Source organism: Copadichromis virginalis, linkage group LG2 (genome assembly GCF_057382275.1).
Source record: "Copadichromis virginalis isolate Kocher_CV1m ecotype Utaka linkage group LG2, C_Virginalis_male_GT1.1, whole genome shotgun sequence".
Taxonomy (NCBI): Eukaryota; Metazoa; Chordata; class Actinopteri; order Cichliformes; family Cichlidae; genus Copadichromis; species Copadichromis virginalis.
The window spans coordinates 2,892,114-2,907,344 of record NC_140619.1 but is presented as its reverse complement, the minus strand read 5'-3'; the positions used below and the strand labels follow the sequence as shown (position 1 = coordinate 2,907,344).

Here is a 15,231-nt window from a genome sequence, read left to right as displayed (position 1 = left end):
AAAATCTCACAATATTCCTCCCAGGATTGCAGCTCGCTGTCGAACGGTGCCACCGAGCCCAAAGTGGTAGCCATTATTCCACAATGAGGGTTACGCTCCACTTCCCACAGATGCTAGCGCTGTACCACTTGCCAACCTCAGTTCATAAGTCACTTAGCACGGTGTAACTTCACAGCAAAACCTGGCTTTTACCCTCGTCGCCATATGTGATATCCTAAGACCAAGGAACCACGGAGACCATGTTTAGCTCACAGTTGCTTCTTTATTAAGAGAACCGGGGCATGCGCCCCCACAGATTCTTTAAGTTCCCCAAGAAGTATGATAAATGTTTTTTATGATAAATTTGTTAATACTTTTAGCTAAATTTTTTATCCATAAATGTAAGTTTACTAACAAAACACCATATTTCTGTCTTTATTTTAAGGATGTGCACATGCACATACAATCAATATCAGACTGCACCAACAAAAAGGCTCTCACAACAATTTATGTATGTGAATTTTTGCATGTATTCTTATAATTGTTACCTTTTTCTTTTACCCCTGGCTTTTTGTGTTCATGTTCTGTTGTTTTGTATACTTCATCTGTTCGTATGTTGTATACTCATTGTTTGTTAAATAAAGTTTAAAACAAAAACTTCAGCTCTTCCAGCCCTTTGCCAGACAGAAGAAACCAAACCCCAAAGAAAGATGTATTAATATAACATAAAACACAACTTTGACCATATAAACACTGGAAGGTGTGATGGAAGAATAAATACATTTAATAAAGAAACAATATTGAACAATAAGTAGAATATTTTAAAGTAGTGACTGCAAAGTAAACTAAAGTGAATCAACTGGTGGTGAAATGTGGAGCTTACCATGTGTGGCTTGCCATCACATACCCCATTACGTTCCCTTCTTAATGTTGGTGAATTTCAACAAATTAAGTCTTTATAAGAATGTGACTTTGTTTTCAACTGTAACCCTTGTTATCCGACAATAAAAAGGGTAGTCTAATTTTCCTTTGAAACCTTGCCAGTTGCCGTGTGAAAGAAATTTTCAAGCAAATAGTATTGAAAAAAGATAAATTTAGCAGCTTTCCACATCAAAAGGCGTTCTCTACTTTTTGCTAGTTTGACACAAGACGCAGTTGAACACAGCAATAATTCTTAGAAAGTAAAACCACTTTGCCACATCTGAGAGCTTTATCAGAGAGCGCTGCGAAATGGAAGAGTCCACGATGTAAGAGCCGAGAGACGGCAACAAGTTATTTTAGTCCCGGGTTAGTCTCTGGTGTAAATAAATCAAGCTCAATCTCATTACGTTCACATAAATCCTAGTTTGAATAGTAGGTTAGATTTGGCAGGTATTTCATGTCCTGACACAACCCAAAAGGCTGGTTTGTGTTTCCAGCTGGAACTTAACCTGCTTACCCAACAAACTTAATATTGTGAAGGACATTTATTGCAAAAAATGAACAAAAACCTGTCAGTGGATGTAGTGTTAATATTACTCATGAATTGAAAGTGGTGGATTAGCACAGTGTTTAAGCAGTAACCACTTTTACCTTACCGTTAGCTCCTTTTCATTTATCAGGTTCTTAGTATGACTTTACCTTTCTATGTGGTGGCTGCATGTTTGGAAGCTGTTACTGTCAGTTTGTTTCAGCTGTGGTGCATTCTCACTTCCTTTTTAGTTTCACTAATGCACATGTGCAACTCGCTCTCTCTCTGTGATTGAAAGCCTATAGAGGGAAGCAGAATCCAGTGCACAGGCTGGTTTTTCTTACCTATCCCTCCTCTGTTCCACATCGAGGAAAGCACTTTGATAACTGAAGAATAAAGTTGTCATCAGCATCAACCCGTCTCTTCAGTGCTGTACATACAGCATGGTCAGTATTACGTTTCGTGCCAGAAAACATAAAACTCTGTATTGTAAGTTATGTTTTCAAAGAATATTGATTTTCTATAGAAAGGTGGCTGCAGCAGTGTTTGTTTGGTGCTGTGTTTGTAAACGGATAAAAGGATTTCTGATCAGGAAGAGAGCTGGTGGGATATTTGCATGCCATAGAAGAATATGAGAGCTCAGGCAGAGCTGTGTCATTGCAGCATGAAAGCAAAAAAATTGTTGTGTAGAGAAAATCACGACTACAATCAGCATTATGTTCTCAAACCAAATGGCATATTTGAAAACAAAAAAACAATCGGTAACAGGTAAACATTTTTAATTTGCACTTTAATAAATAAATAATAAATAATATAAATAGAAAGCAACATTAGAACATATCTGAAAACAGGTCAGCATCAGTAAGTTAAATTCCACAAAAGAACTGCTGTCATACTGAGATAGTGTCTGATTTACTCACTGACAGATTAAATAGATTATTTATGAGGCACAGGGACCTACAGGGCACTTAAGATGACTTTTCTTTTGTTGAGAACTTATACAGTGGTCCATTATTTCCCAAACTACAGAGCAAACTTAAATATGCGGCCAGTCTCTACCATAGGAAAAGTGTATCAAAGGAAAGTGTAAACAATAGTATTTTTCTGTGAAAAAGTAGTTGAACACAATTTCATATAAGCTAACATCAAATGTTGCAGCAAATCACTTTAACCAGACTTTCCATGAACACAAAGGATTCAGAATGAATCTGGATGCCAGTTGTATTGCGACAGAAGAATCAGGTGGTAAATTTCGCTGTTTTTAAGCAACTGTTGTAACAATGAAACAGCGTTTCCAGTTTCTCATGAAACTCTTTTGGTTCGATTGATTGATACGGTTCTGTCTGCACACACCCAGACGTCACGATACTCTAAAGGAAAACACATTAACAGAGATTAATGTTAAAAAGTGACATGAATGATTTTAGGTTCAACATAAATGAACAGTCATGATCGCTTACCTGAGAGGAACGTTTCAGGCGCTCTGACAGGTTTGAGATGAGTGAGTTTGGGTCTGTACAGTTGAGTAACTTGATGCCCTCGATAAAATACTGAATGGAAGAGTTCTTTCCAGAGAAACACAGGAACATTAGTACAAACGTTGGGAATCCTACTTGTAAGTAGCTGTAAGTATCCTACTTATGCTGTTTAACTCCCAGAATGTAGCAGGTTTAGTCCTGCATGTTATAACATAGTAAGTACGTCAGAATGTCAGTTTACACAGACATTCGTTAGAAATTTGATTAAAATGGTTTAAACCCCCAGACTGAATTTAAAAGTGAACAGTAAATCTCTAACATCCCCCATTTTCTCAATTTAACACTTGTACCACAATTATACTTGATTTTTGAAAGCATGCCTCAATTTATACCCTAATGGGAACTATAACTGAGAAACATAAACATCATATTTGAACTAGTTATGAGACCACACACAGGATAGTGTTTTCTGTGGTCACAAAGCAACAGAGCTGAGCCCTGTTGCTACAACACAGCGGCGACAGGACTTTTTAAATGACGAATGTACTTGTGACAATGACAATAAAGAATATTCATATTCATTCATTCAATGCAGTTCATGAAGCAGCTTTCATGCCCAGTTGTGTCCTAACAAAGTATAAATCCAATCCACTTTTAAAGGATCTTTGTGCTCGTTTTCATTACATGTCTCCCTATCCTACATCTACATGCACCCCTTTTAAAACCTCTCACGATTGAAAATTACGGCACTTGGTAATGATAACTCCTACTTACCGATTGTGCTACGGAGATGTTTAACTGCTGAGAAAACACAGTGAGAAAACAGAGATGAGCCATCATATTCTTGAATCAGTAAACCAGCATTTGTCCTTGTGCTGTTGTTCAGTACGAGGACAAATGCAAGAGTTACAACTTGTTTTACTTGTTTCAACTACTGACAAGAAGGAAAGTGGATGGGTGCACTTTATAAGGATGTGTTTCTGTATGTATGTAAAAAAAGAGATGAATTAGAAAGCAAGCATCCTCCAGTCAACAAAGCTGCACATGAATAGCTGAAATTAGTTCAGATGAGATAAGAGGGAAGCAAAGAGGAAGTGGTAAAGATGCAGAATAGAGCACGCATGATAGAAAATGCATTTGTGAACGTTTTTGAACATTTTTTAGTGACAGTCAAAAAAGCATTATCAGTCTGTTTGCTTATTGTATATCACATTTAACCTCGTGTGAATTATAATTTTATATTCTGTTGTTTTTTTTAGAAATGATTTATGAATGCAAGCTGTGTTGTTAGTCCAATCTCTTCCCTCCTGTTATATAACAATCACAGTCACAGAATGAAAGCATGGGAAATAAAAACGCCACCGCTAATGACCAGCGTTAGAACAGAATTTGTTGTGCACTGAAATACTTACTACTCATGGTTCAGTATCATTACTCATATGTTTTCTCACAAGTGCAAGAGCAGTGTAATTATATAAATATATAATGAATGGAAATAATGTAGGAAGCAGGAATACAGATAGACATTGTTCAGAAAGAAAGAAAGCAGAGGCCGCTAAGGGCTAACAGGCTCATGAATTTGAACTCCAATCAATTAAAATGACAGAGAAGTTGGTGAGAAAAGTCATAAGTTCAAGCAACACAAGGTGTCAAATGGGAAAAAATAAATTGTAGGCTTACAGTTTTGCTGGACTTGTCAGAGCACTCCTGTCAAAAGGAGAAACAGAGTTGAAGCAACAGCAGTAACAGACAACCTAAATGTCAAATAGATGCCAAGCAGCAACATCGGCTACTTTATCAGCTATCTATTCCGCACTTCACCCACACAAAGTCAGCAGTTTTCTTGTAGCTTACATGAGAATGGTGCAGGTGAATCCCTGAGAAGAGGCTTTTGATTCACCAATTCAAAGTTTTACCCCTGACATACTGAAACCCTACGTTACACATCTATATAACAACCTAAAACCTAAACGAAAAGAGAAACACTTTGGATAACAAAGTATGTAATCAGATAAAGCAGACAGGACACAATAACATCTGACTGCTTTTTAAAAGATGGTTTTGTGCATAATTTTGTTGAATTTCTTTATAGTTCTAAGTACCACCACATAAAAAGAATCACAATACAATTTTTCACTCACTGGTTGGTCAGCTTACCTTCAGAGCATTAAGCTCTGTTTTGGTCGATAGTACCGATCGTGCTGATGCACAATTATTGGTAGCAGGAGCTGAAAAGGATGAAATGACAAAAAGAGCCAGAAGCATTGGGAGCAGCATCCATGAAGAGGTGGAGGTAGAGGATCCAGTCATGATGACAATAATAGATATAGACCTGAGAGCTTACGCTGAAATATTCTTTTAGATTTTCAGTCAATATTTTAATTCAAATAATTGAATTAAAATATATAAACTGTTAACTGTATAAACTGTTAACTGTTTATACAGCTTTATCAGTTTTCGTCCCAAGTGTTGTTGCATGAACCTTCTACTGAGTTTGTGGATAGGTGATAGCTTGCCACCTTTTTAATACACCGGGTCGACACATTTCCAAACTTTGGGGAATCCCTACTTGTGTGTCCATTAGGTGATGCTCCCACACAGGATGTCCTTAGTCAATAGGACCCTGACATGGTGGCAAGACTGATACAGCATGTTTGTGCTCATGCTAGCCACATATCAGTGAGATCTCACTACTTATGACTGTCGCGGCATTTCCTCACCTCTGTGAAGAGCTGGCCGTCACTGTACAGAGGAAAATAAGTCAGATACTTTCTCTTTTGTAGTTTGGTGGCTGTGCACTGAAATCAGGTTTTATCCAGCCAGCAGCTCTGAGACTTGGTGTCAACTTGGTGAAACAGGTAACAATGTAGCACGATGGTAGAACTTGGAGAAAATTTAATTTGATTGTATTTATACAGCTCCAAATCACAACAAGTTCATCATATTGTAATGATAATAATGTCGTTTATTGATCCCCATGGGAAAATTACTCTCTCTGCAATTGAACCATTCTCTCAGTGAAGCAGTGGGCAGCCTCTAAGCAGGCACTGTAAAGTGCTTTGAGTGCTCAGAAGAGTAGTAAAGCACTATATAACAACCAGTCCATTTACCATTTAGCAGTAAATGCATGTAAATGTCACTTTCCAGTGATTATTTTCATGTTGACTTGTAATAAAATATCTCTGCTGTTACTGCAGTTGTAACTTTGCATACATTTCATCTTTTGGAGCATGAGAAGGACACAGTGGACTTTACAGTTCTGTGTAGCATAGCAGAGAAAACAAAAGACATGCATAGATTCATGCTTTTGTCTAGTTGGCTAAGAATCTTACAATAATAGTATTTTTGTGGGCTAAGTGAATGAGCAGTTGTATTATTTTGTTGGCCATTATATGCACAATGCCAGTTACAGAGGTTGGGGACTGCTGCTCCAGACCATGCACCTGAACATATAAAAGTGATGAGCACCTCTTTCATTGAATTTTGAGTGTTTTAATCAACCTTGTTACACCTGTGGGAATCCACTCACTCGCTTACTGACTGAATTTGGTGGCAAAAAAATGTTTTTGTGCTAATTTAAGAGCAGTTAAATCACACCGGTCCATCTTAACCAGGAACACTAAAGTAAGGGGCGGGAGGTGAACACAACCGGAGGGCTAATCTGTGCTTCTCTTTTTACTGTGTGAGAAAAGGGTGATGGAGAACACAGTGTAGTGGAAGAATGGGTGAAACTGAAGACTTACGGAGCTCAAGGCCGGAGCTGAACAACAACACCCTGATAACGACTGTGTTGAGTCTGTTCCTTCCCATTCCCTGCAAGGCCACCTGGGTTGGCTGGAAGACTGTTTACTTAGCCTGGCAGGGCGAAGGACACTGTCTCAGCTGAGCTATGGACACGCACACACATACATATACTGATAAGCACTCACTGACGCATCACCCTCCCTACCCCGGATCCAACGCTTACCTCCCCTCTGATGTGGACATCGGGTCAGCTGGAGGCGCAGTCGAAGATTGCAGCGGTGCCAGATCAGATGTACACACTGGAACTCTTTGCCATGCTGCTGTCTGTGTTTATTGTGTTATGGTGTGTTGATATCTATGCATTCCTGTATTATCCTTCTGTGTTACGTATTTCCATGTTTTTTTCCTCGCTACCGAGCCTGACCTGTCTCCCCAATGTGATGTTTGTATTGTATGTACGGTCAGCAAGGTCTGTCATCTCGGTTGTGGGCAAAAGACCTGCAGCTGACAAATAAAAGCTATCTCTCACAGGCTAGCAGTCTTGGCACAAGCAGCGAAAGCAGATATGAGGAGATGTGTGGAGATGAGAAATGAAATGAGAAGAAAAATTCTCCCTTGTTTTCTTGTGAACCTATAAACATACTGAAAAATTATGCAAGTAACTGACATTTGTTTGTTATAGAAATCTGCAACCTGCTGTTGTTTAGTAAGATCAAATGTGTCAGACAAAGTTGGATGAACAAATATTAATTTTCATGTAATTACTTGTGCTTTTGGAAACTGTAAAGTTTGACCTTTTATTATGGAAATAAATGTTGGCATTTAATAAAAGTCAAATTCACCCAAGAAAAGCTTAATAATCTTTCATGTTGTGTTCGGGTCCAATTTGACTGATTTACAACTTAAAACACTCATAAATATTGTGTTTTACATCTGATTGCCTCAAGGCCTTCTGACATCCTCCAGACCAGCGGTCTCCAACCTTTTTTTGCGCCACGGACTCGTTTATGCCCGACAATATTTTCACGGACCGGCCTTTAAGGTGTCGCAGATAAATACAACAAAATAAAACCAGTACCAGTACCGAAAAACAGAAAATTTATTCATAACACACGTGAAAAGACCCAGGAAAACAGAGTTAACGATAAAAACGATAACAAAATAACGCTGGAAACCGATAAAAACCCTGAAAACCAGACATTTCACACCTGAGCCTCAACTCTCGCGGCCCGGTACCAAACGACCCACGGACCGGTACCGGTCCGAGGCCCGGGGGTTGGGGACCGCTGCTCCAGACCATGCACCTGAACATATAAAAGTGATGAGCACCTCTTTCATTGAATTTTGAGTGTTTTAATCAACCTTGTTACACCTGTGGGAATCCACTCACTCGCTTACTGACTGAATTTGGTGGCAAAAAATGTTTTTGTGCTAATTTAAGAGCAGTTAAATCACACCGGTCCATCTTAACCAGGAACACTAAAGTAAGGGGCGGGAGGTGAACACAACCGGAGGGCTAATCTGTGCTTCTCTTTTTACTGTGTGAGAAAAGGGTGATGGAGAACACAGTGTAGTGGAAGAATGGGTGAAACCGAAGACTCGGACTTACTTAACATTCTCTTATTAACTGAAATTAAAATCAAGCCTTTCAGAACCTTAACTCTGTGTTTTATGTGACAGAAAGAAATTAAGGCAAACATCTCTAATTTGCACGTCTTCACCCGAGCCATGCAAATGATCAGTTCTGAATTTTGATCAGATTCTGGAACAGCATTCATTATGATTTTGGTAGAAGAACATTACATCAGGAACTGAAAACAAGCAGTACATGACCAAGTTTTCAGAGTTCACTAGAAGTGTTCAATACAAAGTGTATTTTACCCAGCTGCAGTGAAGGGTTGCTGCTGTGGTGTAGACAGATATTAGTAAAGTGTCAAGATTAGCTTTATGAACCATCCCCATCCTTGCATTTTGAAACTAGACACTCTGTTCGGCTTACCATTTACCAGTCACATCAGCTTTTGACATATCATGCCTTTTGAACATGTTAAAGTAGTTAAAATATGAAATAAACACAAGAGAATAAATGATCCTATTAAAATAAATACTAAATGAACATTGACGTTTTTGTAAAAACAAGTTTTGAGGAGTGATTTAAAAGCAGACAGCTTGCTAACTGCAGCTGCTCCATCCCTTTTGCATTGAGGCGGGCTGTGGGAAGAGTTAGGAGAGGTGGGGTTAGGTTAAAGTAATAAATAAAAGTTTAAATGAGTTTGGTATCTTAAACTGATTTAAACTGGTTTGGTATCTGGTGGCCAATGTAGTGGAGCAAGGGTAGGAGGGATATGCAGTCTCTGATAAAGGTTTTGAAAAGACTGGAGGGGAAATATTCCTCTTCCATACTGGTCGATTGCTTGTCATCTTTATTTTAGTCATTAGACACCATCTTGCTCAATTATTCCATTACATTCCCCTGGAATTACCGACCAAGACACTTTGTTAATGTTGGTGGCAATGTGGGTGCAAACCTCACACAGAATTCCACTGATGAAGTAAAATGATAACAACGTGGCTTTGTTTCCTCTGCAAAACTAATTTTGCTTTGAAGGTTTTCAAGCTGCCGTGTGAAAGAAAGAAGACAAAAAGTTAAAAGATCATTTTTTTAAAAGAGGTATCGTGACAAACAAAACAAAATCTAGCACATTTTCGCACTAAAAGCCTAACATATCGTTCGTTTGTGACACAGACGAACTCAGCAGCGATTCTTAGAAAGTAAAACCACCTCGCCACATCTGAGAATTGCTGCTTTATCAGAGGGATACGAAATGGAAGAGTTCAGGAAGTTAGGGCGCACAGAGGTGCACGTCGCTTTGGTGTCAAGCTAGTCTCCAGTATAAATGAATTAAACTTAATTTTATACCCATAAATCTCCATTTGAACTGGTCTGTGTTATGTAATTCATTTTGCTTTGCTAGATGACCTCATACGCCTTTGTTAAAAAACAAAACTAATTACAAAAAAGAAGCAGACACCTTTTCATCTTTCTTTCAACAACATGTTATAAAAAGGGTTGTGAAGTAACGTTTTGTGTATCTACAACATTTTGCGGTGTGATGTTGGCCCGCCCTTTGCAGCTATAACAGCTTCCTCTGGCAAGACCTTCCACGAGGTGCAGCTGCGTGTTTATGGACCATGCCGGCCTGACAGGTCTTTAACACGGCAGTATCGCTTTACCCAGCTGTGCTAGCTAATTATAGGTCACTCTCCAACCTCTCTTTATTTTCAAAGATTCTTAAAATATCAGGTTTATTTGGTTTATTTAAAGCAGGGGTCTCAAGCTTAAATGAGCTGTGGGCCACTGCTATCACTGTCGTCTCCTGTGAGGGCCACTTCAGTGTTCAAGTAGCACAAAAAAACAAGCAAACAAACAAATGAGAAAGCACAAACATTTCCAAAATTCTAATGTTTTGTTGTATTTTTAAAATTTCAAATTTTGTATAACAAGACAAATTTTTTCCTCTCACTCTTAACTAACTGAAGCCTTTCATTAAACTACCAGTTAAACACTTTTTCTGTCCGGACCCGTGGCAGCACCTCTGCTATAATTTTGTTCCTATTTGTTGAAATTTAATGCAGACATAAGTGTACACATTAGTTTTTGACTGCTCACACGTGTGTACTCTCTGCTGCACATATTAAACCATTTTGTGCTTTTAAAAAAACGTATTTTAACATTGCACTCAGCAACGAACAGAACAAGTAACTTCAAGGGTCAAACTGCGTTGTATTTATTCACGTCAATATATGGGGTCACAAGTATGGGTGGCGTGGGCCACAAGTGGCCCCCGGGCCACGAGTTTGAGACCCCTGATTCAAATCATCACAGCGACAGTGATTCGGAAATCAGAGACTTTTAATATTAGGCTTCAAGCTTTCCCTTCTAATAAAGCATATAGTTAGGCCTGGATCAGGTGACCCTGTCACGCTGCACAGGCCTCGGCTGCTGGGGATTCCCATGATGCATTGAGCATTTCTTCTTCTCTTCGTTAGTAAAGAGTTGTGAACAAATGCATTTACTGAGACTTTAAAGACAAACTTCAGCTCTCAGCTTTACTTATTGCTTTTGCAATAGGAGTTGGGAAATTCAAATACAATTTCCATAACTGAACTTGTTTTTGCTTTTTTGTGATTTTAATAAATAAATCACCCTGTCTAATGTTTCTTTAACTTTATGGATGTTTTCTTCTTTCGGGACTTGATGAGCACTCGGGCCATATTTTTATACATTTACAGCAGTTGTTGTACTCGTAGATGTGACAATGAGTTTTGTTTCTGATTCACCAAAACTCACGTTTTCTAATGTTTTCTAATGTAAATATCTTTGCAGATCTTTAATTTGTGGAGCCTTTCATTCAGACCAAAGTTCACTCTAAATGTTCTGTAAGACCTTTTCATCTGAAGTTGCTGATATAAGGTCACCAAAAACACCAGGACACAAACTTGTCAAGGGGTCATCAAAATTATTCATCATGTTGTAGAAACGCGTTGTAAACGTTCCTATGAGAGACTCACACCTCGTTTGTCAGCTCACTGAGGTTAACCACTCTGCAAATATGAAAGTGTTACTAAATAAACACAAAAGGATGTGAAATGAGTAAGAGGCCGTCGGCATTCTCTGTTTAGACATTTTGGGGAAAATACTTGTTTTACTTTTTGGCCAGATAGGATCAGACCTGTTCATCTCAGTAGGTGATGTCCATCAGAGGAGGTGGGGTTTGTGTTACTTCACCAGTAAGCTGAGCTACAGTGGAAGTGGCAAACACAATGCAGAGTTGCCCTTTCTGTTGTGGTTAGGCAGCAGAAATACGAGGCCCTTACTCTGCGATTACTGCTGATGAAATTTCAGTGTTTTACACTTGTTTCAATAACATTTGGCAAACTCAAGAAACGTATCATACATACACACAAACACACACATATATATATAATATATATTTAATATATAATTTATTACGTGATCCTCTTTGAAAGCAACAGATAAAAACAATATAGTAATATAGTATATATAATATAATGTATATAATATAATATAATATAATATAATATAATGTATATAATATAATATAATATTATATATATAATATAATATAATATATATAATATAATATAATATAATGTATATAATATAATATTATATTATATATATAATATAATATAATATAATATAATATAATATAATATATATAATATATATAATATAATATAATATAATATAATATAATATAATATAATATATATAATATAATATAATATATATAATATAATATATATAATATAATATATATAATATAATATAATATATATAATATAATATAATATAGCAAAAAACAAAAACAAAACTCCAATGTACAAATCCTGGAATTACCTCACATTTGACTTAAGATAACGGAAATTAGTAACAATAATAATAATAAAAAAAAAACCTACTTAGATTTTTACACATCTGGCATCAAAAATGTGTTTTTGGTGTGTGTGTCATCAACATGTAATCCATTTTTTTCTGACTGCAGGACATTCAACTATTTGATGCAAACAAACACAACTTTCTAGGGAAACAACCTCACACCATCTCTAAGTATGTCTGTGGTTTGGGGTTTCTTTAGTGCCTCGAGGTCTGGGAAACTTTGAAGCATGACACTTTGAAGATAATCTGAGGCCAACTGTCCAAAGTGTCAAAGGCTGAACACACGTTAACCTTTTCCTCAGAAAAACATTGAAAGCTAAAATGTATTTGCTCAATACCTAAATGAATGGAGGAGTTGATATTCCTTGTGATTTTGTAATTTTCAGCTTTATCTGTGGCTGACGAAAGTAAAATAAATAAAAAAAAAATCAGCAAAAATGTGATGTAACCGACTATCTAAACTGATATGGTTTATAACACATAAATATATCACATTGGTAGGATATGCATAACATAAAATGCTACAACAATAAATAATTTCTTAATTAAATATTTTTGTTTATAGCAAAGTGTAATATACAAATCTGTACTTACCTACTTGGGCTGTGTTTGAATTGTGTGAGCCGTTGTGGAGTGCTGTTTGGTTCATTTTCTTAAGCACACATCTGGTTGTGGTCTATCCACTCCACTGGGGCACAAACTTGGGTTCATCAGGACCCTACACCACCAGGCAGAAAAAAGGGAGCATATAAAAACACAAAAAATAAAGAAAGCAAGAAGACATCAACCACGGAGAAACAGAACCACAGACAGGGTCAGTTTGAATGTCTGAGCACACCCCAGACCCGGAAACACCTTCAGACAAAAAAAACTGGTTGAGCCAAAGAAGCAAACTCCCCACCACAAGCTAAAGAACATCTGTCATGGTCCTCCGGTTTGCCTTGGGTTGCTGTCTTCACCCCCTCCCGCCAGGGCAGCGCCTTCTGCAGACTCATCATTCCTGATCATTCCAGCCTGTACTTAAGACCTGGGCGGCGTACTGTTCCTCCCTGGATCGTTGTACTTACCTCAGTTAGTGTAGTCTCTTCTTAGTGAATTCCCTTGTGTTTCCTGGTTTTCTTCAAACAGCTGTTTGTCCATCTCCTCATACAGATCTCCCTGGATCCTTCTTGGCTGAGGATCAGTGAGGATCTGCGTGGAGTAGATGGAGTACAGGGAGTGCAGAATTATTAGGCAAGTTGTATTTTTGAGGAATAATTTTATTATTGAACAACAACCACGTTCTCAATGAACCCAAAAAACTCATTAATATCAAAGCTGAATGTTTGTGGAAGTAGTTTTTAGTTTGTTTTTAGTTTTAGCTATTTTAGGGGGATATCTGTGTGTGCAGGTGACTATTACTGTGCATAATTATTAGGCAACTTAACAAAAAACAAATATATACCCATTTCAATCATTTATTTTTACCAGTGAAACCAATATAACATCTCCACATTCACAAATATACATTTCTGACATTCAAAAACAAAAACAAATCAGCGACCAATATAGCCACCTTTCTTTGCAAGGACACTCAAAAGCCTGCCATCCATGGATTCTGTCAGTGTTTTGATCTGTTCACCATCAACATTGCGTGCAGCAGCAACCACAGCCTCCCAGACACTGTTCAGAGAGGTGTACTGTTTTCCCTCCTTGTAAATCTCACATTTGATGATGGACCACAGGTTCTCAATGGGGTTCAGACCAGGTGAACAAGGAGGCCATGTCATTAGTTTTTCTTCTTTTATACCCTTTCTTGCAGCCACGCTGTGGAGTACTTGGACGCGTGTGATGGAGCATTGTCCTGCATGGAAATCATGTTTTTCTTGAAGGATGCAGACTTCTTCCTGTACCACTGCTTGAAGAAGGTGTCTTCCAGAAACTGGCAGTAGGACTGGGAGTTGAGCTTGACTCCATCCTCAACCCGAAAAGGCCCCACAAGCTCATCTTTGATGATACCAGCCCAAACCAGTACTCCACCTCCACCTTGCTGGCGTCTGAGTCGGACTGGAGCTCTCTGCCCTTTACCAATCCAGCCACGGGCCCATCCATCTGGCCCATCAAGACTCACTCTCATTTCATCAGTCCATAAAACCTTAGAAAAACCAGTCTTGAGATATTTCTTGGCCCAGTCTTGACGTTTCAGCTTGTGTGTCTTGTTCAGTGGTGGTCGTCTTTCAGCCTTTCTTACCTTGGCCATGTCCCTGAGTATTGCACACCTTGTGCTTTTGGGCACTCCAGTGATGTTGCAGCTCTGAAATATGGCCAAACTGGTGGCAAGTGGCATCTTGGCAGCTGCACGCTTGACTTTTCTCAGTTCATGGGCAGTTATTTTGCGCCTTGGTTTTTCCACACGCTTCTTGCGACCCTGTTGACTATTTTGAATGAAACGCTTGATTGTTCGATGATCACGCTTCAGAAGCTTTGCAATTTTGAGACTGCTGCATCCCTCTGCAAGATATCTCACTATTTTTGACTTTTCTGAGCCTGTCAAGTCCTTCTTTTGACCCATTTTGCCAAAGGAAAGGACGTTGCCTAATAATTATGCACACCTGATATAGGGTGTTGATGTCATTAGACCACACCCCTTCTCATTACAGAGATGCACATCACCTAATATGCTTAATTGGTAGTAGGCTTTCGAGCCTATACAGCTTGGAGTAAGACAACATGCATGAAGAGGATGATGTGGACAAAATACTCATTTGCCTAATAATTCTGCACTCCCTGTAGATGGAGTGTGTTTTTGCCACAGACTGAACGAAGAACCTGGAGCCCCCCTTCCCCAGATCACTGTATATGTATATATTTCGCTTGGTGTTGATATTAAATTCCCCCTTCGACTGCACAGTTTGAGACATGGCTCACCCAGCGTGACAGCGTCATATCTGAAAAAACAAACAAAACACTTAAATGTTTGCTTTATTTCCTGTGTTTACCTTTACTAATAGCTCTATCTCTAATATCTCTCTGTGTGATAATAATGTCTGCTATAATGAGACACAACACATTTCCTTATGAAATTTCTCCATGCCTGCAGTAGTGGGCCTACTGTTGCTTTTAAACAAATGTTAAAC

At 38.3% G+C, this 15,231-nt stretch overlaps 1 long non-coding RNA gene across 2 annotated transcripts; it reads right to left on the bottom strand.

Annotated features, from left to right (window-relative positions):
* Positions 1–2,198: 2,198 nt before the first annotated feature.
* Positions 2,199–4,770, bottom strand: LOC146716742 (uncharacterized). 2 transcript variants are annotated; one of them, XR_014915707.1, is made up of 4 exons: positions 4,588–4,770; positions 3,682–3,708; positions 2,890–2,994; positions 2,199–2,799 (listed from the first exon to the last, which is right to left on the bottom strand). It is a non-coding gene; the product is annotated as an uncharacterized LOC146716742 (long non-coding RNA). The 2 variants fall into 2 exon arrangements; XR_014915706.1 differs by lacking the exon at positions 4,588–4,770 and having other exon boundaries at positions 3,682–3,763.
* Positions 4,771–15,231: the final 10,461 nt, after the last annotated feature.